This window comes from Pteropus medius, unplaced genomic scaffold (assembly GCF_902729225.1).
Source record: "Pteropus medius unplaced genomic scaffold, Ma_sr-lr_union100, whole genome shotgun sequence".
Taxonomy (NCBI): domain Eukaryota; kingdom Metazoa; phylum Chordata; class Mammalia; order Chiroptera; family Pteropodidae; genus Pteropus; species Pteropus medius.
Genome location: NW_024356248.1, coordinates 1,953,944 through 1,980,490, shown reverse-complemented (window position 1 = coordinate 1,980,490; position 26,547 = coordinate 1,953,944). Strand labels below are relative to the sequence as shown.

General features: G+C 59.4%; 1 protein-coding gene and 1 long non-coding RNA gene across 3 annotated transcripts in view; one reads left to right on the top strand and one right to left on the bottom strand.

Moving 5' to 3' along the window:
* The window catches only part of DAGLA (diacylglycerol lipase alpha), a 61,524-nt gene that overhangs the window by 4,664 nt on the left and 30,313 nt on the right, over window positions 1-26,547 (top strand). The gene's annotated exons all lie outside the window — the stretch shown is intronic.
* LOC120600608 (uncharacterized) lies at window positions 1,437-14,482 on the bottom strand. Of its 2 annotated transcripts, XR_005652242.1 has the most exons (5): window positions 12,933-14,482; window positions 12,191-12,308; window positions 6,377-6,544; window positions 4,844-4,990; window positions 1,437-2,375 (listed from the first exon to the last, which is right to left on the bottom strand). It is a non-coding gene; the product is annotated as an uncharacterized LOC120600608 (long non-coding RNA). The 2 variants fall into 2 exon arrangements; XR_005652241.1 differs by lacking the exons at window positions 1,437-2,375; window positions 4,844-4,990; window positions 6,377-6,544 and having other exon boundaries at window positions 11,974-12,308; window positions 12,933-13,868.

Sequence of the window (26,547 nt, the reverse complement as noted above, 5' to 3'; positions counted from 1 at the left end):
AGAAAGCATGCACACGTTTTTGCTCTTACAGACAGAATCTCTTCTATAGAAAAGCAGTTACATCATGATCTGCATACATTGGCAAGGAAGATGTAATAGGTCATGTCCCTTTTCTTGATAAAGAGAAGTTAGCTCCACCCTGCCCTTGGCATAGGCAGAATCTTGCATATCCGTGGGCAGAATCATACACAAGAATAATTGCTTGGCCCCTAGGGAATGTTTCCACTCGGATTCAGTGGTTTGTTATTTTTTGAGCACCTACTAAGGGTTGGCATCAGTGAGGGCCATGATGATGAGCTGGACATTCCAGAGCTGATAAGGTGTAGGGTCAAGGTGTTCGAAATCTGTTGAGAAGGTACAAGATGGACATAATTGTCTGTGCTGCAGTTTGAAGAGGTAGAGCCACCAGAGGTCCCAGGAGGATGAGTGAGATCAGGAGACACTTTCGTGGCAATGGCCTTGAACCGTCCAGGTGATTATAGAGGAAATGGCAGCAGTGGAGGGGGCGGGGCAGGGTGCAGGGGATGTGTCTGGGGAAACGAGGTACTGACCATTTGTGGTCTAGTCTGAGTGTCAGGTGCACAAAATGGAAGCAATGCTGGGTCCCCAAGAGCCAGGACTGCAGGGCCGAGGTTTGGTGTGTGGAAGAAGTCAGCGAAGTGTTCTGAGCCAGAGTCTAGAGGCTGGTGCCCCCAGGGAGGGGCATCCAGCAGCAGGTGCCTGGGGGTACCGGGGGACAGGGGTGGGGAAGCCAGCTGGTAGCTAGGGCAGGTGCCAGGTGCAGAGGGCTTGAAGAAGAGCAGTAGCTGCCCTGGGGAGGGAAGGGGAGAGACCAGCCTTGTTGATGATGGAGGGGAGGTGGAGGCCATGAGATTTGCCAGTTTGGTAGGTAAGAGGAAGGCATGGGGCAGGGCCTGGAAGTAGGGCCCAAATTGGAGCAGGGCCTCCGAGTCCAGCCTGGGATGCGTTTCCCACACTTGACTTTCAGCTGCTTTGACTCCAGCAGGTTCCAGGCCAGGAGTGTGAGCGGAGGCTTTCAGGGATCCCCATGAGGCTGTTCGTGCTGCCCGCAAGGCTGTTCTCATCCCAGAGTACCCACCGAGGGGGTTCTAGTGTTCCTAACACTTATTTCCAGGCGTTTGATCATTTCCTCACCAAATTACCCCTTGAAATTTCGCCTGCCTGAGTTCAGCCCAGGAGGTTACTATTCTGGGAAGTTTCATCAAAACCCTTTCAGCGTTTGAGAGTTCGCTGAGCTGGGGGGAAGGTGGGAGGAGAACAGGGCCTGTCTTCACCTGTGTTTTGGGAGCTGCTCCTGAGAATGGATTCCTCCACCTGGTGATGCTCCTGGAGGCAGAGCCTGCTGGCGTGGGGAGGAGGGAGGAGGAGGGAGGGTGGGGCCCGGCTGTTTAAGGTGAGGCATCCATCTCCAAGAGGCCCTTGTTGTTGCCTCTCCTGGAGCCATTTAATTAATTTATGATTGATGTTTCTGGACTTTCTCGAGGTTAATTTATTATTGATGCCCCTTCATTATATACAGTCCACCCTGCTCCCCCCAGCACATGGCTGCTCCCGCTGGGCAGGCCTCATCGTGGGGTAAGCGCTGTGGGGCTTCACCTCTGGCCCTCCCATACCCACACCCCGAGGACAGAGCTTTGCACTTGGCTTTTTGCCTCCCCTTTCTGGTAGGGGGATCTGGGAAGGCCTTGGGGTGTCTGTCTCCAGGAGGCTTCGCTCAGCCACAGAATAACAGTAACAACTCATTTTGTGAATGTGGAGGAACTAAACCCGCAGTGTGTAGAGGAGCTCACTCGTTCCTCTCTCCTTTCCCTCCAGCTGTCTTACAGGAGGCTTAGAGAGGTTGAGTTTTCTGCCCAAGGACACAGCAAGTAGGTGGGGAGCTGGGGTTTGAACCAAGAGCCTTCCGTCTGCACTCCAAGCTCTACCTCTCCTCCAGGCCCACGCAGCCCACCTCTCCCCCGACGCCTTTCCTCATGCTGCACCGAACCCCAGGACTGTCCTGTCTCATGTTGTTGGGTGGAGTAGCACCAGTGCCCCAAGAGTGTGTGTTGTTAAATGTGGGTGGCTCGTTCTCCTCCCTAATCCATGTCCTCGTTGAAGACTGACAATAACGGCAAAATCGCACTTACTGAGCACAGATGCCAGGTGCCACGCCAAGCACTTTTCATATATCGGCTGATTGAATCCTCACGTCCATCCCGAGAAGTAGTGACCCATTTCACAGACGAGGTTTAGAAGCGTGCTGCAGGCGCTCAGCGAGTAGGTGGCAGGGCCAGGATTTGGAGTCCAGCGGCCTTGAGACACAGGGCGCTTATCTAGTTCTCCCTGAAATTCCTTCTCTCCACCTCCGCAGCCTGCGTGTGCATCAGGCACCTGTGTATTTATCTGATGGCTCATCCCCTTTGGCCTGTCCGGCCTGAAGTGTTGGCCTGCGCCGGGCCCCGTCTTTCCTGTGGGGACCAGGAGTGCCCACTCACACGGAGCGATGATTTCAGGGAGACAGCAAGGCTCCTGAGGGTGCCGGGCCTGGATTCTGCCCCTGGCGCTGCTGGGCAACTTCAGCTGAGTCGCTCAGCTTTTCTGAGCCTCAGTTGCCCGCTTAGTATAGGAGCAGCGATGATGTTTATTCTCTTTCCTTCGCTGACTGTCCCCATACTCAAAAGTGATGCTGGCTGGGAAAGACGCTGTGCTAATTAAGGGTTAGAACTGCTTGCGTACGAGGTTCAAGAGCTGGCGGGAAGGCCAGGAATGCTTAAGGCCGGGTGCATGATCCCAGGCCGGGGCATCTGCGCCCACCTCTGAACTGCAGCGCGGGCCCGTGAATTCCATGGCTCGCCCGCTATCAAGGACTTGCTCGAGGACCCTGTTGGATCAAACACTAGGCAGGGTATCCCTAGAGTGGGTGCCAGGCCCCAGTCTGGTGTCCTGGTTGGCTGACCAGCGCCTGGGTCCTGCCGCGCTGGGGCATCGGGTATTCGGAAGCGCCAGGGGCCCACCCGGGGTTCTGGGCTTCCCCACCCCTCTCGTCTCCCCATGCCTGGGCAGCCTAGCTGGTCAGTTCAGGCTGGGATAGGTGAGGAAGGGTAGCTCACTAAGCAGCCACCGGGACCTCAGAATACACGGAAAGCCCAGTGAAGGGGTGAGCCCTGTATCTGCTGTTCCGGAGAGCGGGGAGACCGTCAGCCTCTCGATGGCAGGGTTCCCAGGGCGTTGGCTAGAAATCCTCTGCTTTCTCATCAGCTTTACTCCAAGCACGTTTCGTGCTGGGCCGGGCCTGGGGAGCATGGTGTGCACTGCCAGAGTGCTCCCCCGAGCCCCGAAGAAGAGGGCAGAGGCCTCAGACTCTGGGTCGGGGTGAGGCGTGCCTGGCATTGCCGTTGGAAATCTGGGGCCCGGCTGCCATGACGTTTTGTTTCACTTCCCAAGTTTCTGCCTTCCGCAAGAGGGGATTACGTCAGGCTCCCCCGGCACGCCCTCTCGCCAGCTCCCACTCCATCCAAGCTCCTGCACTGCCCTGGGACCGCTGCCCACTGCAGTTTCCAGGCAGCCCTAGGCCCAGTGGCTGAGGGGACCGTCCTGACCTGTTCAGTCTCAGCCGCAGGGTCCAGTCATCCCCAGTGCACCACCTGTAGTCAGCACCTGCCCACCTCACCCACTCAGGACTGCCTGTCTCCAAGACTGTGCCACCCTCGAGTTCCTTAGATCATCCACTTCTGATTCATTCTCTCTTTAAATGCAGCATAGCACAGGCCTGCAAACATGGACTGTGACATAGAGATGGAGCTTCACCGGAGTCCACTACTACTTGGGCAAGTCCCTTAACCTCTCCGAGCCTCGGTTTCCTCATCTCTAACACGGGCGAGCAAATGGAATGTGGCACACTGGCTACTGTTGGGGTCACGTGAGACGCCACCTCTGAAATTCCGCCCAGTGCCCAAAACACCACAGGTTCTCAGAGAATGTTCCCTGCTATTATTAATTATCAGGATTATTTCTCTTGGCTCTTCTCTGTCAGCCCAGGTGGGTGCTAAACTGAGAAGACCCTCTCTCTCCTGAGCTGCCTCCCCTCTCTAGCTAGGCAGCCCCAGCACCGTTCCTGTGAGGCAGGCTGGCCCCTGGGCTCCCTTCCCTCCCTCCAGCTTCTGGGCCTCTCCGCAGAGCTGGCAGTGTCCCACCGTCCCTCTGGCATCTTACCCTGTTCCCGCCCCGCCCTCCCTGAGGCTGGCCCCCAGCCCCCGGCTTCTTTTGGTTCCTTTCCTATTTCGGTTCCCTTCCCTTTGGCACCTCTTCCATCCGGCTGCCTTTTCTTTGTCCACCTTTTCCTCCCCCGAGGCTGTGGGGGATGGCAGTGCCTTTCCTCAGACTCGCTGGCTCTCCTGTGCCAAGTGGCAGCCCCTTGGCCCCTCCGGCTCCCCTTGGCCATGGAAGGCTGGCCCGCGGGTCAGACTGTGCATCGCCAGAGGGAGTCAGGACTTGTCCTTGCAGCCAGGGACACTGGCGACCTGGACAGAGCCAGAGTCCTGCCCATCATGTCCTCTACAGCCCTGGGAGCCTGCTGGTCAGGGCAGCCTCTCCAATGACCGCCAGCAGTTCCGAGGGGGGCCCGGCCGTGGGGAACCCAGACTGTGGGGGCCACAAAGCCCCCACTGAGGCTCGAGGTCCCAGTCACACAGCACATCCTCCTCAGTTCCAAGGACATGCAGAAGAAGAAGGCCAGCGTCAACCCCAGTATCCCAGAGCCAGAAAAAACAGCCCCATCTGGAGTCTCTTTCCTCCTAGGAAGTCAAGGAATTTTTCTCAAGAGGTTGTTTTGGTTTAATACCTTTGAAAAGAACGTGGTCTTCCTCCGACACCTTCCATGGGACTGGGGCCAGACTGTGGAGCGAAGAACAGTCTTGCCACTTGTAATGTCTCGTCCACTTGTTCTCAGGCAGTTTATCAAGCACACACTGGGCACCGAGCTTAGTGCCTGGAGTTGGAATAAGAGAGAGGTTACCACCTGATCCTCGGGGAGTTCCCACCTTAGCGACTGACATGTAACAGACAGTTGACAATATAACAACAGCAACAGTAGCAGACACTTCCCAGCTAGTTTCCTCTGCCATGCACCTTCCAAGTGCTTTACGTGTAGTAACTCATTTCATGCAAAGAATAGTGACAGCTCCTACTCAGGGGGCACTCCCCGGATTCTACGCTCTGTGCTCAGGGTGGCACCCACCCACCTCTAGGAGGGAGGCATTTGTGTTTTACAGCAGAGGGACAGGTCAGGACCTCAGCTTCCTTGGAGAATTAAAGGAACCTGCTAGAGATCACATATTTGCAGCTGGCAGGTTGGGACTCAGGCCCCCAGCTGTCTGGCCTCTGTTCCTTCTTGTCTCTCCACCTTGCATTGGGTTTGGGGACCCTGGGAGTCATGGGAAGAACAGGTTCTTTTAAAAGGAAGACCCCCTTTGGCCACCCTGTTGCTGAGAGGACCAGCCTCCCCGCTCCCAGGAAGTCTGTCATTCCCCATTTGTAGGCCTGTCTGTGGCTTGTGGCCACTGCTTCAGACCCTGCACCTCGCTGGCCTTGGCAGGCAGCCTTCGGGCACGCATGAGATTGTTCCTCTCACCCCGCATGCCCCCTGCCAGTAATGTTGAGCTGTTGCTGATTATACTCCTTGCTGCCAGCCTGTTCTCCTGTACAGTTTAATAAACGGCTAATGGAGGGCCCCTATTCTCCGGAGCTGCCTTCTCTATTTCTTGGCCCCTTTAGAGAGCCCGACCCCCTCCTTTCCCCAGGTGAACCCCATTCAGCAGGCTTCCGGCAGCGGTAACTAAGCCGGGCACCCAGCCCACTGTCTGCTCAGTACTTTATAAAAGTTGAACCATAATGGGGTAATGAACTCCCATCATAAAGCAGCTGGAGCAGTGCATCCTGGGATGTATAAATTATAGGAACCCTCTGAAGTTGTAATTGCAAATGGCAGCAACTGGAAAGTTGAAAGAGGCCGGCCTCATTGGGCCGAGCCCAGCTATTCTCTGCTTCCTTTCAAAAGGCATACAGACCTGAGTCTGGCTGAGAAAAAAGAATGTCCTCAGACCAAACCGAGCTCCTGGCTTCTCCGCCCCAGTTCCACTTCCTGCCCCCAACCGTGTCTGCAGAGCCTGCAGGCTTTGGAGGCGGGACCCCCCACCCAGGCCCTGTGCTCTGGCTCCTTGCCTCAGACAAGCGGGCTGCGGGCAATGAGCACGGGAGTGGACACAGCAAGTGGAGTAGGTGCCCGGTCCACCGATTCCCAGGGCGGGCGTCAGAGCGGTGGGCCTGACTCCCCGTCCCTGAGGGCTCATCTGGAAAGTGGAGAGTTCGAGCCCACCTGGAGGAGTGGTCGCAGGGAGTGAAGAAGAAACTGCAGGGGGCGTTGTAACGTGGGGTTAGGTGCTTCGGCTTTGAGCTGGACCGACTGGCCTCCTGTGGCAGCTCCTGCTGGTGGCACCTGTGAGACTTCACCCAAGTCATTTAACCTCTCAGCTGCAGTTTCCACCTGAAAAAGCAGAGGAATCATTGATCTGCCTCTGAGGAGCACTAGGAGGATGACATGGGGTGGCGCTTGTCAAGGACTCAGCATAGTGCCTCTTTCATGGGGACACGGATCACTTGCCAGCGCAGTTTCCCATTCAGGCTTGCAGGGGCCTCCAAATCTGCTTCTAGTGACGTGGCTCCCAGACCTTACTGCAAGTGGCCAGGACATAGGGTTTGAGCCATAGGAAGTGCTTACGAAGTTCTTTTGGCAACGTGCCCATCCCCTGCACCTGGCGGCACCTGCCCACATCTGCCCATGGTGCCCACATGAGTTTAGTTCAGTGCTCCTGAGTGTGGCCCATGAGCCAGCAGCAGCCGTGTCACCTGAGAACAGGTTAGTCATGCAGAGTCTCAGTGTCCCCCCACCCTCCGCCAGCCCCGATTTAGAATCTCTGGGAGGGGAGCCCAGGAATCTGCAGTGGAACCAGCTCTGAGGTGCTGCTTCTGCTCACTCAGGTGGGAGAAGCCCTGGCTGGGCTCGCTCTCTGGGGCAGGGCTTCTCTGAGTGTGGGGCAGGTATCCCCAGCTTCACGGTCTCCTGAGGCTGGCCAGGGTGGGGCTTGCTCAGAACATAGATTCCTAGGTCCTACCTTGGACCAACCCGTCCAGAATTTCCCGGTGGGGCCTGGGGCTCTGCATTTATGGGTCTCCTCACTGCCTGTTCAAGTGTGAGAATCACTGGAAGTCACTGACTGCCCGAGAGCTGAGGGCAGGGCCCACTCCCGCCCCCCTCCCCCACCCGGTGCGTCAGGCTTTGCCTCTGCAAGGGCGGGGCGAGGGAGCATGGGCCGACTGGGTACCCCCAGCTGCTGTACCCCAGCTGCCGGATTTTCTTAATGAGGAGAGGGAAACAGCCTAATGGCCACCAGAAGAGAACCGGTCAAATAAACTCACGTACATGGTGCATGTGGACTACTCTACAGTAACGAGGGAAGACTGGGCTGGGAAAAATGCTTAATGAAGAGCAATGTTTACCTTCCTGAGCTCAGTGAGAAACGGTTGATGCGGAATGACCCCATATTTGGACAGAGGGAAGAGAAAGACTAGACAGATGTTAATAGTTAATAATTTTCCTAGAGGGATCATGGGTGTTTTCTATTTTCTATCCCTTTCTCTCTTTTTTTGAGTTTCTATTTTCTGCAGAGAACGTGCACTTTGTAATAAGAAGAAAACAGTAGGCGTAGAGGAGCATGTCTGGTCCCGGGTCCTCAGGTCACAGGTGCTAGTGACAGGCCCGGACTCCCAGGACAGTGCTTTCACTGGACCTACCTGCCGGGGTGACCTTTACCACAGTCCCCCTCACCCCCAGGCTGTGCCTGGTGCTCCCCAGCCCGTCACACGGTTTTCCCCACTTCTCAGCTTCGGCTTCGTGTCTTCCCTGCCGTTGGCCAGGGTACCTCCTCCCCTTCACACAAGAGGGAGCCGTGGGGGAGAGGAGAGCTGAGGAATAGCACAGTTTTCGTCCGGGTGTCACTTAGGCGCCTAAACCTGAGCTCCAGAGGCTGGGCATGTAGGATGTGCTCGGGAAGTAATGGTCGAATATGAATGAGGCTTAGAACGCAGCCAAGGACAGGGCAGGGGCCTGTAGCTGTGTAACCCTGGCATGTCGGCGTGCCTGTCTGGGCTTAGGGTCTTCATCTCTGAGACTCAGGGAGCTCAGGGAGGCTTGAACTCCGGGCCCGTCCAGCTTTCATCTCTGGGGAGTCACATACCTCCCCGTTCTGCCCCCTCGCCTGGTTTTCTAAGCTATTTCTGCTGCCCAAGAAGACCCCACCTGTCTGTTCCAGCTGCCCAGTGAGAGTTCCATGCAGAAGCAGCTGCTCAGGGCAGGGCCCTCCAGACAAGGGTGGAGGGAGGGGCGGAAGGAAGGAAGACCCGGGAACAGGAAAATGAGAGTAAGCGCTGATAGCAGAGGGCCCGAGGGCACCGTGTTCCCGGATTTGAAGTTGGCCTCCCTGAGCTCTTTGTGCTGCCTGCGGTCAGGTGTACGCTTTTCATCTTTCTTGCCCAAAGCTGCCTTTATCTCAGTGCTCCCTGCCTGCTTTGTGGCTGAGACCCCATTTTCATCGGGCCCCAGCAACCCTGAGTCCCCAAGCCCTTTGAGCTGCCGTTTGCCAATGAGCGGCTCAGCGGGGAGAGAGAGTGGCAGAAATCCATTCAAGCCGTTCGTTTTAAAGCCGTTTCAGTAAACCCATGGGATTTGTGTGGTCACATCTTTTCAATCTTCTTTCAAAGAAGTGGATGGGTTTCTGGGTCTCTTCCACCACCAGGTTCCCTGCCTGAACCATGGAGAGGGGAAAATCAAAGCTGGGGACTGAGGCGACCTGAACTTGAGCTTCCGTCTCCCCTGCCTGTGGAGGGGCTCTGGGTACCTCCCAGGTAACACCAAGCATGTGTCTTCCTGTGCTCCCAAGGAGGCAGCCCGACAGCCCTCTGTACACTCACGAGTGTGTTTGTTTCTGGCCCCGGGAGCCCACAGGAACCCTCGTTGCCACCCCGAGGCAGGAGTGGTGGTGGTGGGGGGGTGATGACGGTGCTCAGCACAGAGCCCTGGGAAGGCAGAGGCGAGGGGGCAGGCCTCCGTGCGGCCGGCATCAGGTCCATGCCCGCAGTGCACTTGCCTCCGGAGTTCTGAGAGGCTTCTGTGAAGGAACGGGAGTTGTGGGGAGAGAAGAACAAGTGAGCGTTGCCTTCCCCGCTTTTCTGCCTGGGGGTGAACCGCCGCTCAGCTGTCAGTGCCCTCCAAGAAGCCTCTGTCTGCCTGGGGCTGAGCAGCTGTCCCCTCTGTGGAGCCCCCGGCATCGCAGCTCTGTAGTTGGTGGCCAGAGTGTGGGTTTCATTGTTGTAATGCACTGTGAGCTCCTCCAGGGTGGGGCTTGGCACCTTCACGTTCACATCCCCAGGAGGTCGTCCATAAGGTCCCACTGAGTGGGACTTCTGGACCCTGGGTCTGCCCCTCCCCGCAGTCTCGGAGCCCACTGGAGGGCGGAGTGTGCTCAGAACGTCCCCCGGCTCACTCGTTTCGCCGGCTCTGAGAAGGTGGCCCTGCTTGGGCAGGAGTCAGGCTGGAAGGGAACGGGGTAATGGGGTGGGTGGCATCCAGCAGTGAGGCGCTGGCCAGTGTCCCACAGGACGGACCAGCTGGCAGCTGCCACAGTCAGGCTCTCTCAGGCCCCCTCCCCTGCACCCTCAGATAGCCCGCAGCAGTGAAGTGCTGCTAACTGCCAACCGGTCTAGCGGGTTTGTGGGCACCTGGCTGGGTTTTTCGAGGGACAGGATGTCCTGCTGGGAGCAGCCTTTGTGCCTGTCCTTTCCGCCCCCTTTCACGCTCTGGGGCTGGTTCTCTCCTGGCCTTGGTTCCCCTTTGCCCCGCCTCTCTTCTCCTGGGGAGGACCTTGATTCAGCCCTTTCTGGTGGCCAGGGCAGCATGTAGCGGGGGTGCCTGGGTAGGAGACAGGCCAGGGGTCCCTCAGAAACAAGGTGGGGTGTCTACAACCCGCCCCATGAGGCCCCCAAGTGACTGAGGCTCTGGGAAGCATAGCACCCGATGGCTGGGCTGGCAGGTACTGGGCAGGAGCTGACAGGGGCCATGGCAGACATTCTCCCTCCTCCTCCCCTACTGACAAAGACAAGGGACCAGAGACCTCCAAAGAGGCCACAGAAGCAGGGCCTGGGCCCCGGACCGCAGCCTCTCCTAGGCCTCTCCACACCCCCTCAGCCAGGCTCCCCTCTCGGAGAGCAGGAGATGGGGGTGAGGGAGCTTGGGTGTTCCTCTCACCCTCTCTGGGAGGGGCTGGGTGCCCCACTCCGTAGGTGTCAGCAGAACTGTCACCCAGCGGCGGGCGCCAGCACAGGGATTTCCCTCGCTGACTCACCCTGGCCTGGCTGTGCCTCCGCTGAGGCAGGAGCTGTCTGGGAAGGTGTCTGAGTGGTGACAGCGACTCACACAAAAGGAGTCTCAGGAACCCGGAAGGGAACCAAGAAGACCCAGGCTGGCTGTGGACAGGTCCTCTATGGACGTCTCAGCCCACCCCTCCACCCCCCACCCCTGCTGCCTCCCCCTTCCTGCCCACCCCCACCCAGAGACTCCTGCAGCTCCTTGATCCAGCATAGCACATCCCTTCCCAACACAGGGGAGAGGCAGAGAGGCTCAGGGTCCTGGAGCACAGTGAGGCTGCTCCCAGCCTTACAGAAGAAAGGTTCCCCCACCCAGGGCGAAATGCCTTCCCTCCCTCCAGAGAACAGAGCAGCCATTGACTCCTTGATCCACAGACAGGGCAGCCCAGTCGGGGACTGCAAGAGGCAGGAAGTGGGGCCAGCACAGTGACCCAGCCAGGAGCCAAGGACCCTCGGGGAAAGGGAAAACTGTAGGCTCCCCCCCTGGAAGAACATACACGAACGTCTGTATGCCGTTTGGGGGCCTGGAGCACATCTTGGGGCCCTCCCGGCCCCAGGCGCCCATGCCACCCTCAGCTGAGCAGGCAGCAGGGTGGAGGTGTCCCAGTTAACCGTGTGTGGGGGGCTGGGGGAGGGTGAGCAGACAGAAATGTGGAGTGCACGCTTGCAAGCAGGCCTGTGGAGGCGGCGGCAGCAGAGGCGCGTGGGGAGAGCTGGGTGGGGGGCGGTGGGATGGTACAGTTCTGGGTGATTGCCCCAGAGCCCCTGCTTTCCTGTTGCCAGAGGGAGGGGGAGCTGCCCCGACTTCTCCAGGCTGAAATGGCAGGGAACGGCAGCCCCTGGGGCCCAGGCTGCCCGGGCTGAAGTTCAGGGGTGACATTTGGAATCCTGGCCTGCCTCGGTCTTGGCAGGCAGACTTTTCAGCCCCCTACCCACCCTCTTGGCTTGGTGAGAAATGCCGCGGTTTCTGTTGGCCAAGTGCCATGGGGCAGCTCCAATGTCTCTGATCGGGAGGCTGCCTAACCCCCCTCCCGCCCCCCAAAAGCATGTCTGGCCCCGTTGGCCACACTGATCCCTCCATGAGCAGGGCAGGGCAGGGCAGCCTGGGAAGGAATGTGACCTGTGGGCCCAGCCTCCTGAGTGACAGGGCTGGGGGTACGGCCAAGAAGGCAGGATCTCCCTACCCTGCTTTCAGCTTGGCACACTGCTGCGGTCAGGATCACCGAGGCTGACTGGCCGCAGCCTGAGGGGGTGGCATAAACAGGTGTGGCCCAGGGGATGGAATGCACCCCTCAAGCCTCCAAGGGCAGCCGTCTTTAAAGGTTGGAGGGTAGCCCTGCAGAGGGGCCTTCAGGGCTCCCCAGGAGCTGGGCCTAGGGCCAGAGTTCCGGCTTCTGCTCTGGGCCTGCTGCTGACCTCAGTGTGGCCTGGGGCAGGTCTCTGCATCCTTGGCCTTCACTTTCCGCCCTGCAGTGAGCATGTGTGACTCAGTGGCCCAGATGCTCTCCTGCTGTTTATTAAGTCTTCAGCTTTAGAGAACGAAGGAGGACCCCAGGACCTCCTCCCGATGGGCCTAGGTGGCCAGGTGCCTCTGCAGTGAGAGGTGGGGGTCCCCTCTTGGACTCTCCATTTTCTCCTCCCTTCTCCCTGGGGTGATGGGGTGAAGGGAGACAATGGCCAGTATGGGGCCTTCTGGCAGGTCCTTGGTTACCTTTATTACCATTATGCTTGCGTCATCATGATTGTGGAGTTGGCTCCCAGAGCCTGTGGGGGGCTTCCCGGAAGAGGCAGTGCGGCTCGCGTCCTAGGCTGGCATCCTGGCTCCAGGCCTGCGCGAGAAGCAGGAGGTCAGACGGGGGCACAGAGGGTCTAGCTGGGCAGGAGCGGGCCCTGACACTCTCAGGCTTGGCTGAGCCGCCCGCTCCCATCTGCAGAGGGGCGGCCCACCCTCCACAAGCCGGCTGGGAGACCTCAGAGCCGAGGAGTGCGTGTTCTCCAAACATCTCGCTCGCTCGCAGCAGATGGCAGCCACAGCTCCCCTTCTCCCTGCAGTCCTGGGCGCACTTCCCTTCCGCTTGCTTACCCCTCCCGTCAACTTTTGTCTCTGCTCTCGTAGATGGGGAGGCAGTCGGCAGGCCCCCCCGAAGCCACCTGTGGCTGGCGAAACTTGGAGCTCAGGTTGTGGGCAGTTTGCAAGGGAGAGGAGACCTGGATTCTCACTTCCCTGGTCAGGGAGGCTCAGGCCTGCCCAGCTCCCACACGCGTCTGAGTGTCCTTGGCCAAACGGGCCTGCAGCGTGATCTCAGGGGAGCAAGGGAGCTGGTCCCAGGGCCTGGTCTGACATTTCTCGAGCAGCTGCTAGGCACCAGGTGGTGTGCCGACTGCCAGGGACACAGGCGGAGGGTGCAGCCCTGCCCGCCGGGAGCTCCCAGCCCAGTGGGGAACCAGGGTACCTGGGACAGGAATGAAGGAGCATGGATCAGGTCTGCCTCGGGGTCGGCAGGCTCCTGGAGGCTTCGCAGGGGAGGTGGCGTGTAGGCTAAGGCGTAGAAGGCTGAGGAGTTCCCAGGAGAGCACTCGGGAAGGGCTTCCTGTGCAAAGGCGCCGAGGCATGAAGAGCTTTGACCCCGCAGAGCATCGTCTGTGACGTGGCGAGTAGTACAGCCCGCAAAGGCCAAGCTGCCTCATCAGCGTGTGCTAATCACCCCCAGGGGGGCGTCTGCAAGGAAGACACAGCGCTTCTCTGGCCTCCTGTGGGGCGGGGCCAGCCTGAAGCAGAAGCTCTTTCATAGGGGACCTTTCTCAGCTGGAGGAACTCTAGGACCTGGCCCATGGCTGCCTTAAGTTTGGGGTCAGCAAGAACAGCCCCAATAGCCCCTGCTGGTGCAGCTACAGGTCAGAAGTCTCCCCCCGGGACTGAGGCTGGGAGACCATGGAGGCACCGAGTGAGGGCGCATGCCTTCCGAGAGTGTGGTGCTCAGACTCAGTGCTGCCCTGTTTTGTGACCTGCCCTGGTTCCACCCCACATCCATGTGGCAACTGGGCCGAGCATCCGTGTATCGAGACTGTCATCTGTGTCAAACTCTGTGCTAAGTGTTCCCATACGGGCCTCATCCCATTAACCTTCAGAAGGGCCGTGCACGTGCGCATCACTGGCCCCAGGGTCCCAAGACTTGTTCAGGGTCACCCAGCTAGGACATGGCCAAGCAGAAGCTCCAGGCCCAGGTCTGCCTGACCCTCCCCAGCACGTCTCCTGCTGAGCTGCTGTACCCTGTCCACACAGAGGCTCTCCAAGCAGGGTGGGGGTGGCACCCAGGCCTCGGAAGCCCAGCTTCCTGTGCACTCATGTCCTACCCATTCCTTCTTGTCTCTGCCTCCCCCTCACCTTACGCTCCTTTGGGTGGGGTGGGGGAATAGGAGGGGACGGCCAGGTCATTCACCCTGAAGGGCCCCAGCGGCTACAGACAAGGCCCCCCGAGCCGCTGAGTGCCGTCCTGTAGGTCAGCAGCCTGGCAGAGCCGTGGCCTGCGGTGTTTGCTTTTCCCAGCCCAGCGTTCGCTGTGCGCTCACTCCCACCTGGCTCACTGTTTGCCCAGGGACCTGCACACCGGGAGGAAGGGGCAGCCCGCTGCTTCCAGGCTTCCAGCTTCTCTGCATCCCTGGAGGGCTGCCCTGCCCGTGAGTGCCCCACCCCACGGTACCCAATGCTGCCCCCGCAGTGCCAGGCCCCTCGCCTGCACAGGACATGTGACTCTGCAGGGCCGGGCCTGGCATGCCTGGCACGCCAGGCAGCAGTGAACAGTCGGCAAACAGCAAGAGAGTCACCAGAGTCCTCGTGTCGGGAACTAGCCCTGGGCTGTGGGGCAAGGGGCAGCGTCCGTGGGTCTTCTGTGTGGCCAGAGGAAGGAGAGCACATGGCCGAAGCCAAGAGCGTCCTTCACAGGCACATCTGTCCCTTTCTTTCCCGGACCTGTCCATGGCCCTGACCCTCCCTCCCAGCGAGGAGAGCCTGCCCGCCCTTCCCTTCACCCCCTTTCAGGCGGATCAGCCCCAGGAACCTGACGAGTTCTCCAGCCCCTGAGAGAGGCCTTCCAGCATCCTCTTCCTGGTCTGACGGCGTTCTCTGCCACGCGGGCAGTCATTGGCCTGGTCCTCAGGGCTGATAGGAACTGATTAGGTCAACGGAGGCCCAGCAGACCTGGCGTCCCAGGAAAGAGAGAGCCCTCTGTACCCCACAGCTGGCACCTCAGGGAGAGGCCTGCGTTAGCTGGGCAGGGGTCCAGCACCGCCTTCCCTGCAGCCCCACTGTGGCCAGCCTCTCTGAGTGGTTCTAGTCCTGTGACGGTGCGGACTCTCGGCACCTCGTCAGCATGTCCACCCTGCTTTGCACTGTGGTCTTTAGCAAACCACTGCCCTGGCCCGTGGTCTCTCCATCTCCCCTGCTCGCTACCTGTCAGCTAAGCCGTGAGGATGAGCAGCCACCACCGAAAGGGCGTGCTGTGCCCTCCACAGGCAGAGCTCTCCAGAGAGGCGGCAGCCTGGGGAGTGTCTTCACTCAGCCTCGGGGCACCCTCCCAAGTGGGTGCAGCTGCAGGAGGTTCCTGGCCACACCCCTGCTGGCCCTTGGGGAGCCGGCCATGCGCTGGGGACGCAGCCTGGCCTGGTGAGGTGGCCTTCGGCTCCTGGCTGTGGGGAGCCCAGGTTCCGCCACCGCCTCTTAGTCGGGCGTAGGACAGATGTGGAAGAAGGGAGTGCTGGTCTCCTGAGGGTTGTAACTCGTTCAAGTCACCGTGGCCACCAGGCCCCACAGTCCTCTCTCCTGTGTCAGTCGGGGGTAGGTGCAGGCGTGGGGACAGACACAGAGCCTGCAAGCCTGGGCAGCATCGCAGCTAACTCCATCCTCAGGCCTTCGGTCCCACTGCTCTCTACTCCCCAATAGCAATGACGACCCGTGCCAGGCACGCAGCCACTGCCCTCACCTGTGCCAGGCACGCAGCCACTGCCCCTCACCGCGAGGCCGTGAGGCCGGCGCCCTCGCGGCCCCATGCGCAGGCAAGGACACTGCTGTCGCTCTTTCCCTAGCCTCGCTCAGCGGCTATTCATCCACTTTTACGGGTGTCAGGGCTCCGAGAGGTTGTGGTTTGTCCACACCTGTTAGTGGTCAAGCCCAGTGCGAAGCCTGGGCTCCCCGACACCAAGCCCACACATTCCTACTCTGCCCTGCAGCAAACCAAGGTGCTTATCAATGAGCACGTTGGTTCATAATTGATCCTGCCTAGGGTCCCTCGGGCCTCTTCTCTCCGAGGAGCTCTGAGCAATTCCCAGACATGATCTCATGCATCCTCCGAGGCCCAGCTCGCTGAGAGGAAGCCCCGGCAGAGTGGGCGGCAGGGAGCGGGTCTCAGGTCTGGAAACCAGCCGCTCACCGTCCGGCCCCCTCAGCCCTCCGCCCTGGTCAGGGAGATCCCAGGGTGGGGGCACGCCTCTCGGGGCCCCCTGCTCTGCTCTGGTCCCTGACTATGCAGGTGGGCCAGGAGGAGGGAGGAGGCTGGGAGAATCGGATGAGGCCCCCCAGGGTGGGGCTGTGGAAGCCCAGGGCTCTGTTTCGAGGGAAGTGATCCTATTGCCGAGGTTTTTTATAGTGCATTCCTTCTCAGAAGCTGCTGCTATATCTTGTTTGTTCTCCCCACATTCGTAGGTAGTTGGCAGAGATCACATCAGGATCACTGGGAGGGAGGACCTAGAGGACAGGCCCTTAACCAAGTCCCCTCCCTTCCCCAGCAGCCCAGGAGGCAGTGAGACTGTTCCCGTCTCCATTGTTTGGAGAGGAACCAAGGCTTAGAGACTCCCCAAGGTCCCTGGCAAGTCAGTGACGGGTTAGGTTTTGAACTTGGTTCTGGCTGGCTTCATAAATCGATGCCTTTAAAACGCTGGGCAGTTTCCTGCCCATCTACCTCCCAGGGTGGCTGTGAGGTGGTGGCGTCAGTGTGACTGAGACTTCATGGCAAATTCCCGAGGCCGAGATGCAGACCCTTAGAAATCGTACATTCCGAGGGAATAAGGAAGTGAATCCTGGGGAAGCCGGACACCGTCTGGCTGAGCCCCGCGTTTTCGGACGCGGACACCGAGCCTCTGACGGGAAGTCATCGCCCCAGGTCCTCCCCTTTCTCCCTGGCAGCTGGGCTGTGGGTCCGCGCTGAGACCCCTCACAGCCCAAGCTGCGGGGTTCGCCCCGGCACTGGGGAGGGTGTGAGGGCCGGGCTGCCCCCTGAGAGCACCGCCCTCTGCCGTCCCCATGGACGGCCCCCCCCCGCCCCCGCTTCAGCTGTGCACTTTTCAGAGGTGGATGCCACCAGCCACCCTCCCGCAGACACGCAGGGCAGCTGGGGCGTGGGGCTGGGCGGTGACCGAAACAGGCTTACGGGTGCCGCAGATCCCCTCAGGCACAGGACCTCCCCGGATAACCGGTCACGGACCTGGCTCTGTCGCTCACTGTGTCGCCTCAGGCAAATCACCAACACCTGCCCCTCGCCATAGCGTTTCCAGCTTCTCAGTGAAGTGACGATGCCCTGCTTCCCCCCTGCCTCGCCCACAGCACGGTGGTCGGGCGCCAGCAAAGCCCCGTATGTGATGCTTGCTGCTGGAGAGCAGAGCGGGCTGGAGCTTGGGTCGGGCATGGGGCCAGCGGGTGGGTGGGATGAGCTCAGGACCAGGAGTCAGAGGCACTGGCCGGGCTTAGACACATGGCTCCTCCTCAGGCAGCAGGAGCTGATGGGCTCCTGCCACCTACCAGGCCCTTTGCTGGGTGCTGGGGACACAGCAAGGAAGTAGACAGGCGGGGACCCCTGCCCTGGGAGCCACACTCTGGAGCGGGGGATAGTAAATATATTGACAAACAGTCAAGCCAGAGAGTGTTCTGATGGAGAGGGGCTGGGGGACCTGAGGTCGAGGTGGCAGGTCAGCTCGGAGGAGCTGCATTTGAGCCAGGAAATGAGTGACAGGAGAGAGCCAGCTACGCAGAGATGGAGGTGAGGGACATGTCTGAGGGAGGCCTGAGGGTTTGAGTGTTAGGACAGGACCCGCTGGGCTGTTTGAGGGGCGCAGTGCCAGAGGCTGGTAAGCCAGGGCAGCATGGAGGAGATGAGGCCTCCGAGTTGGCAGATGGGGGGTGTGTTGTGTGGCAAGCTTTGTGGAGTGATTGGAAATGGGGGAGGGTGACGAGCAGACAGAGACCTCTTCTCTCCAAGCCTGCATCGCCATGGGTTGCATCAGCTCTGAGATCTCCCCCGCCTGGGGTTCAGGTGCCCTCCATGTGGTCATATTCGCGGTCAGAGCCAGATGGCAGGAAGCATAAGGAGTTGAACGTTCTGGGGAAATGCCTCCAGCCCTCAAGCTCAGTTGTGGGAGCAGAGCCCAGGGACCACCGTGCGTGGCTGCCTGCCAGGCCAATGCCCTGGCCTGCTGCACACCAGAGGGCGGGACGGGGTGAACCGAAACTCTGGGCAGCGCATCGCCGTTGGGGCAGATGGGCTGCCACGGTCCTCTGTTCTCATGGCGTTCCTCCAGGGCCGGGGGAACCAGGGCAACGCCCTTCCTGCCCTGCCGGCAGGAAGTGCTCCAGGAGCGTGATGGCCCCTGGGCACCAGGGCACCAGGGCACCAGGGCAGATGCCAGTACTGTCCCCTCTGCCTGTCCATTTGCGTGGGCCCGTAGACCAGAACGTCACAGACAACACCCTCTCCCTTACTTCCCTGTCCCATCCGTCACCGCTGTCCGCTGAATCTCAGTCTGGGCCCCCACTGTTCCCCACTCTGGTGTCCACCTTGGCCCCTAGTTTCCCTCTGGTCTCAGGATGAAGCTCAGACTCCAGGCCTGGCTCCCACGGCCCCGCCAGCCTTTCCGCCTCAGCCCTGGTCTCGGCTCCGTCCTCCGTGGTCCTCACACCTGGGCCCTCGCGCCGAGGGGCCCCTTCCACGTGGTCCCTCGCTGCCCTCTCCCCGTGGCCTCTTTATTCCAGCTCATCCTTTGGGTCTCAGCCCCAGCTCCCCATTCTCTGGGCAGCTGCCCCTCACCTCCCTACTCAGGCTCTGCTGAGACCCTCACCCTTTCCAAGCACACGTCACAGGATTTTTCGTCGTTGTCTCCGAAAATTAGCTTAAAGCCTCTCTTTCCTTCGGGCCTCTAAGCTCTTTTATTTATTTTATTTATGTCTTTTATTTATTGCCAGGGCCCCTGGCACATAGTTGGCACTCTGATCATTTATCGGATGGATGGAAATGGCTCCACGCGTGAATTAATTTTAACTGGACTTTCCCCTGTGTTCGCACCATCTAGTGCCCACCCCAGAGCCATTTTCAGTCTTTTCTCCTCTCAGATCCTGGCCCTGCCCTAAGCCAGGGAGCTTGGCACCAAGCCCTGGCCATGTGTGAGGGTTGGTACCCTCACTCTGCCGGGCCCCAGGCACCTCCTGTCCTGTGCTCCTGGGTCAGACCAGCCTGGGCCTTGGGGCCTGGGCCTACCTGGGTCTCTCGAGGAGGCAAGGGCTCTCTCTAAGAAGCATGCTACTAATGGAAGAGTGAACAGCTGCCGAACATTCTAACTGAGCCCGTCAAAGTAGAGTGCATCCCAGGGAGGCTGCCCCGGAGATGATAAATTTGGAAACCAGGTCGAGTTGGAGGGACAGTGGGACGGAGAAGCTGGGGGAGGGGGATCGAATGGCTTTGGAGAATTTGCCCCTGAACTTGAGGTAGGTGGTCTAGGCTGAGCCAGCAGCCTTGGCCGTATGTCCCCTGCAGGCTGGCCAGGTCTTTGCTCTCCAGGGACTCAGCATCCTCGTCACTTGCCATGAAGCTGGTAGAATCGCCAGTTGTAGGAGACCCAGGGTCATGGAAGAGTCAGGGTCTGGAAGCTGCGGCTGTCACCCTCAGTGCTTGGGTTTGCCTGCCCAAGGCCCTGCCCGGTGAAGATGGGCTCACAGGCCGCAAAGATGTGCTGGTCAGGCAGGCTCTGTCTAACATTGGCAAGGAGGAGCACCCAGAAGGCCCCAGAGCTCACAATTCTAGGACAGACACCTCCTGCAACATCCGGAGGCAGGAGTGGTATTTATAGCAGCCAGAGGCTGCCGAGGGTGGCTAAGTCAGCAGGAGCTATGGCGCAGGCTGTCCCCCTCAGGTCCCCGAGCCCTCACTGGCTCCCTCACACCCCTCCCCGCTCCAGAGCCTGCCTGGGACCAGCAGTGAAGGGCTGGGCCTGTGGGGAGGGCAGGTGCTCTCACCCTGCCTCTCCAAGCCCCAGAGGAGAGCAGGTGCCACTTTCTGCCTGGCAGGCGCCGCTGCCTCAGGCAGTCTGGCCAGGACCGTGTGTGTCCCCTGTCCCAGGTGGGTACCCCATTAGCACTCAGCGCACGGCCCTGCTGGTGTCTTGACGGCACTGTCTGATCTTGTTGAAAGGTTCATTCCCCAGAGTCACCAGCAACTTTGTCGACCTCCCTGGGGCCGGCAGGGGTCAGCAAAAGGCCCGCTTTGTGCCTGCTACCAGCAGGCACTTAATGGGGCCACGGGCACCTGCCCTAGGTTGACTGGGGAGGCCCAGCCAAATGCCTGTTACCACGCTGCCGTGTCCCTGTTAAGTGGTAGCGGAGCGCAGCACGGGTCTGGAGGGCAGCAGTCCCAACCCATGGTCACCAGGGTTGTGCCAGGCACGTGGCCTCAGCTCCACGTCCTGTCATACCCAGGGAGCAGGCCAGAAAGCAGAGGTAACAGAAATGACAGTGTGACAAGGCCGGGGCCCTGAGCCGTGAGGGTGAGTCCTCTGGGTAGGAGTCCAAGGTCAAGCTTTCACCTACCCTCTCCCTCAGCCCCATCCAGGCCCCAACAGGCCGAGGTTGACGTTTATCAGGTGCCCGGTGGGGTCATCTCCATCATGGGGGCCTGGGCTCCCCTCCTGAGTTCCCCTCATTTTCAATCTCTGTTCCTACCCCCACCCACCCTGGCCTTTCTCCTTGGGGGCCTCCACGTAACAGGCGAGGCAGGTGTACCAGGAGTCCGCAGGAAGGGAGGCTGGTCAACCAGGGTGGGCGTTTAAGGCCCACTGGCCCGAGCTGCGCCTGGGAGGAGCCCCTGGAGCGAGCGGGCCACCTGGAGAGGAGGAAGCCCCGGGCCCAGTCTCGCTCTGGTGAACAGGTGGGAGACTAGATGGGAAGTGGACTAGCCCGCTGGCGGGGGTGATTGCTGGAGAGCTTTGCTGCCAATGGCTGGGAGTTTTAATCTTATGTAAAAGGCATTTAGGAGCCATAGTATGCTTTTGAGGAGGGGGTTTATTTAATTGAAATTATGAACTGTGTGTACTTGGAGCTAATGCTTCTGAGCGCCCCCCCACCCCGGCTCTCAGCACTTGACAGCTTGGAACCCACTTTGTCCTCACAGCAGCCCCACGGTCATCACTATCCCCTTTTCTAGACGAGGAAGCAGTAGCTGATTCATCCTGGGAAGCAGCCTCTGCATTGTACTTGGAAGGTCGTGGCTCTGTGGACCTGTGAGTGAACAGAGGCACTGGGACCAGAGCTGGGTCTGTACTGTCCTCCACCCAGTAGCCGAGGGCCTCTGAGCCCCCTTCTTGGAGGTCTGTGGTCACTTGTGCTTAGGTCCAGCTCTGTCATGCCCAGGGAGGTGGGAGGGAGTTGGGTGGCCTGAGGGACAAAAGAGACAGCTATGGGCCCTGGTCTCCGAACTCCTGGCTTCATGTTTTCTGTGACCCCTTCGCCCTTGACATGCATGATGGCTGAACTAGCTGGGGGCTCCTGCCCAGAGCTCCAAGGCTCTCGCCTCAGCCAACCTGAACCAGAACAGCAGGTGGAACTCTAAAAGTCAAGGCCAGAATGGACCCAAGAGGTCATCCTGTCCGGTATCTCAAACATTTTTGAGCTCGGAAACTGTTTAGTTCAAACACGATGTTACAAGGAATCCAACGTGTAGAACAGCTGAAGGCTGCTCTGCCTGGCATCACCTGCCAGCCCCAGCCTGCTATGACTTCCTCCCCTCATCTGGGGATCCCTGAGAGTCCCCAGAAACCCACTTTGAAGAGCACTGACACCCCCTCATTGGGTGCAGGAGAGGAGGGCCACAGTGGGGGGTGGCACACGCCAACCTCCACCCGTGCTCTGTTGGGGCAGGGGATGTCGGCCCTTCCTGTCACATGCGGGAACTCTACTGACCTCCCCTGGGAAAGAGCTCCTTTTACGTGGTCACTTGATCCCTGCCCGCTTCTGTGATGCCCAGGGAATGGTCAAAGTGAAACTCAATAGCGAGCGGCGGACCTGTGCCCTAGATGACCACACTGCCCAGGGAGGCGGCCGCTCTGTGGACCTGTGGCCCAGGCAGCCTCCCAGAGTTGGAGGCGTTTCCCCCGATGCAGGCCAGACCCTGAGGCCCGACCCACATCCTCAGGAGGCCCGACAGGACAGGACCTTGGTGGCACAGGGTACGCTGGGCGTGGGGGTGGGAGAGGTGTCAGGCTAGGTGTGCCCACTTAGCATCCTCATTAACGGCCTCGTTAGGGGGCTCCTAATGAAGTGTAAGGTGCTAATTTCTCTAGGAGGTGTTGCCAGCACCAGGGCGGGAGCCTTTGCCGAGGAAGCTCTGAGAAGCTGCCGAGCACTGCAGATGAACTGCCTGGTGGGGGGCTCCCAGCAAGTGGCTTGCAGGAGCGCAGAGGCTCTGGGGGAGGCTGGGGCTGGGGAGTGGGGGTGGGGCGGGTTGTAGGATGCTGGCTGTGGAGGTGGGCATGAGCCTGCAGTAGACACCCCGAAACTCCGAGACACAGATGGATGTGGGGCATTTCAGCAGGAGCACAGGTGTGGCCCTGGGCTGAGCTCCATAGTCCCAGCCGACCTGTGGGAAGGTGATTCCCATCTCGCTGGCTCATCGTGCATTAGGGAGGCAGGGCCAGCAAAGCCCTGGGCAGGCAGGCTCCTAGGAGATGCTGCTACCCCTGCCTGAGAAGATAGGTCAGGGCACTGCGCATTGGCCAGGGTGAGGGTAGGTGTGGGTCAGCCTGGTCACCAGGGGTGAGGAGAAGGGCCTTTCTGTGTGAGAGGGTTGACTTAGATCACAGAGAGATTGGCGCCCCGCCACACCTTGGGGGCAGGGACTCGGTGCAGCAAGCGAATGATCTGAGCATCTCGGGAGAGGTGATTAATAAATAATAATGATGGAAACTAAAACTTTCTGTGAGCTGAGTGTTCAGTGTGCTTGTTTCATTTACTTCCCGTGACTCTGTGAAGCGGGTACCTTCATCATCCCATTTTGCAGATGAGGAACCTAAGGCTCAGAGAAGTGAAGGTCACAGACGACAGGAAATGACAGAACCAAGATTCAAACCCAGAGTTGCCCCACTCCAGGGCCCAGGAAAGGCAGCGCTGGGCTCACTGGGTGGCCACCACCTCGGCGAGAGGGGGTGTTCCTGGGCAGAGCAGGGTAAGGACATGTCAGGGCACGAGGGGACGTGAGCACAGGGGTGGCATAGAAGTACTCGATCCAGATAGATGAACCTGGCATGGGTGTCCCCTGCCCTTGTCCTCCTCAGGCGGGCAGGACAAAAGGGCCCGGGGCTTGGAGACCCAGGCTGCTGGGCAGTGCCTATCAGGAGGCCAGCTGAGCCCACCCCTCAGGGCTGCTCCAGGGCACCAGAATGACTGTGGAGCAAGGGTCCACTCTTAGTTTCAGGAAAATTAAAGAGTCAGCAAGGAGGAATTCGAAAACAAAACCTGGCCTGGCCAGAGCCTGGGGAACCCCTTCCATTTTTGGAAACAGGTGCGTTCCAGGCCCACTAGGTGAGCCCTAGTGTGAACACCTCCCACCTCAGGGAGGACCAAGGGAGGGGGCCTGGCCTGGCTGCCAGGGAAGGTCCCTCGGCCCTGCAGCGCCAGCCACCACCCCCCTCCTGGTACAACTAGCAGGAAACAAAAGGCCCCAGTAGATTCCCAGGGAGCTGGCTGGTATCAGTGACAGGGCCGGTGGCAGATGGCAAGTTCTGCCTGCTGTAGACGAGTGGAAAATAATGAGTGTGAGAAGAGAAGCTGGAGCCTCCGTGATAAATGGAATCCCGATGAGTGCCCCTCGGGAGGGCCTGGGAGCCCAGATCTGGCCCTGCAGCTTACTTGCTGAGTGACCTTGGACAAGTCACTTAATTTCTCTGGGCCTCGGTTTCCTCATCCATGACGTGGGGATAGGAATAGCACTTACCTCATAGGGTTGTTAGAAAGATGAAAGGCGGTGATATTCGTGAACTGCTTGATACAGTATCCGGCATGTAGTAAATGTTGCATAAGAACTATTTAAAAATAAGCAGGTGACGGAGTAACCGTTGGAGCTGTTTCCGGGTTTAGCCCAGGGTGGCCGGAGGCGTGGCCCCCAGCCGTTGGCACTGCTCCTTTTCGCCTTCTTCCCTGAGGTCTGCGCCCGGCCCCCAGGGTGCTCTTTTGTGGGGAGGGGGCTCCAGCCAGCAAGCACGCCGATGCGGAGAGACGGAAGAGAAACCTGGCTGCGGGCCTGCCGTGGCCCTCGTAGGTTAAATGACCTCTTGGAGCCTCAATTTCCCCATCTGTAACATGGGAACAGGGTTATAGTGAGGAGCGTAGGAGGCGCCTCCCCGGCCCTTCAAGGCCACCCTAATAGGATGGTGGGGCAAGTGCTTGTGGTGCCCCCCTCCTGCCCCCGCCCCCGCCCCAGCACGTCATTGCGGTCCCAGGGCCTGGGCATGTGAGGACCCATCTTGAGCTGAAATCCGGCCTGGCCCTGGGCGGGCTCGGCTCTGCCTTCTGCTCCGGCACAGCTGACGTGAGAAAAGCAACAGCTTTCGGCCCCTAACTTGGGCGGTGCACGCCTGGGCACAGGCTGGTGGCACACGCGGCCCCCAGCCCACACATGCCTTCTCTCCATCACCTCCCTCGCCGCCTTCCCCCTCCCCGTGCCTCCCAGAGCCCAGCCTCCATGCGGGGCTGCACACCTGGGAGGGAGAAGGGTGCTCAGGGAGGAGGGAACACGTGGGGCTTGTGTCTGTGTGCGTGGGAACGAGGCGTCGGACTGACGGCAGACTTTTCTCCTTTCAAGTAACTCATGGAGGCTGCGTGAGATCCCAGCTCTGTCTCGTCCTTGTCTCGGGATCTTCGGGCAAATAGCGCGTCTCTCTGAGCCTCAGTTTCTTCATCCGTAAAGCTCTGCCCCTGTGGCCTGATGAGGCTGTAAAGATGACCCACATTTTAGCTCTGGGCTCTCTCCTGGCTGGCTCCACAGCCTGCTCACCTCAAGGCAGACGATGGAACAACCCCGGGCTCAGTGTTCCTCATCCACAGAGTGTGGCCGATACCCTCACTCCCACATGGTGTGACAAGGACCCAGAGAGCTAGCTCTTCGTGGGCCCTGAGGCCTTGCCTCGCCACTCAACAGGGGACGTTTGAAGCCAGCTCCTAGGTTCAGAAACAGGCCTTATCTGAATCCTACTCCTCAGAAGCGACATGTAGCAGGCTGTGTGATCTGGGGCAAGTCACTTCACCTCATCTGTAAAATACGAGTGACAGTTCCTATCTCATTGAGTGGGTCTAAGGAGAAAGTTATGTTTGTGAGGGGCTTAGATGTGGCCCAGGACATGGTAATAAGCAAGTGACAAATGCTACAGCTTTGTCCCCAACTTACAGGTGGGCTGACCTCTCCTCCCCGCCATCACCTTGGAACTCTGAAACTGCCCAGCAGCATCAAGAAATGATTCTAGCTATGATGTGCTCTCAGCCTCAGAAGTGAGCAGAGAGGCTGACCAGCTCCCTTACCAGCCCTGCACCTAAGGAGTGGAGGAGCTAGGAATGAACCCCAGCCCGGACACCGCTACACAGAGCAGGAGCCATCTGCCCACCCAGCTGGGCCAGAAGGGCCCGGTTGGTGAGCCCGCCCCAGCTAGGATGGCCTCTGGGGCCAATGCGCACCCTACAGGCTGCCCGGGCCCAGCTGTACTGTGGTCAGTCCCCTTCCACCTGTCGGATGTGCCCCCTCTCCCCGGACTAGACAGGCTCCAGCACCCAGCACAGAAACACTTGGAGTCAGACAGACCGAGAGGGCCTAGCAGGCAGCCGGTGCCCGTCCCTGTCACCTTTTCTGGGGCACCTTCCAGTTTCAGAGCCTTTTCACGGAATGGCATTCCTCCTGGGGCGGGAGCCCTGGGCTCTCCACCGGGGCAGCAAGGACCCGAGCTCCCCGCAGGGCTGAAAGAGCCCTTGTGGACACCCCAGTTTCCCTTTTTGCTCTGGCCAGCAGGAAGTTTGGAGTCGGATGCCAGTTTTACATGTAGCGACTGTGTGGGCCTTTCTATCTTGCACCTGTGCAACGACTCCCCCCACCTTCTATCTTAATTTACTTATCTTTTGTTTTGAGGTTCGTTTTCCAATTTATACTCTACCTTTTCGTTGTTCGTGGTTCCTACAAGGCACACTGAGCCTTTTTTTTTTTTTCTTTTTTTTTTGGTGAATACAGATAAATAGTAACATATATATCAACTATCAGAAAGACAAGCCTCCCATTGGTGTCTGCTCCTGATTCTTCGGAAGAGGGCAGTGACTCTCTGGCCTGTGGACACTGCTCTTAGTCTGGAACTGGCAGCTCTAGTCTGTGGCTAGATCTGCCCTGGTCACCAGCCTCAGCAGGTAGGGGCCCAGGAGGCCCAGGGCGGATGGGCTTGAGTCTGAGACAGGCGTATCTCCTTTGCCAACCAAGCTGCAGAGCGATGAGGACCCTGCCCGAGGCCGGTGGAGAACCAGCCCCAGGTGACTGAAACCGTACAAATGGCCACTGCCTTCTCGCAGATTGATCCCCAGTGAGGGTGCTCACGTGGATTTTGCCAGCTTCCAAGAGGGTTATGCATCTTCAAGGGAGTGGAAGAGAGGATCTCAGCCCAGCCTCCCTGGGGTGACACTCTGTTAGTGGTAGTGTCTCTTGAGGTGTTTGAGTGGGTGTGCCGGGAGGAAGGTGAAGTGGGGGTGGCGCTCAGGGACTCTCGGACTGTCAGCAGGGAAAGCTGGGAGCC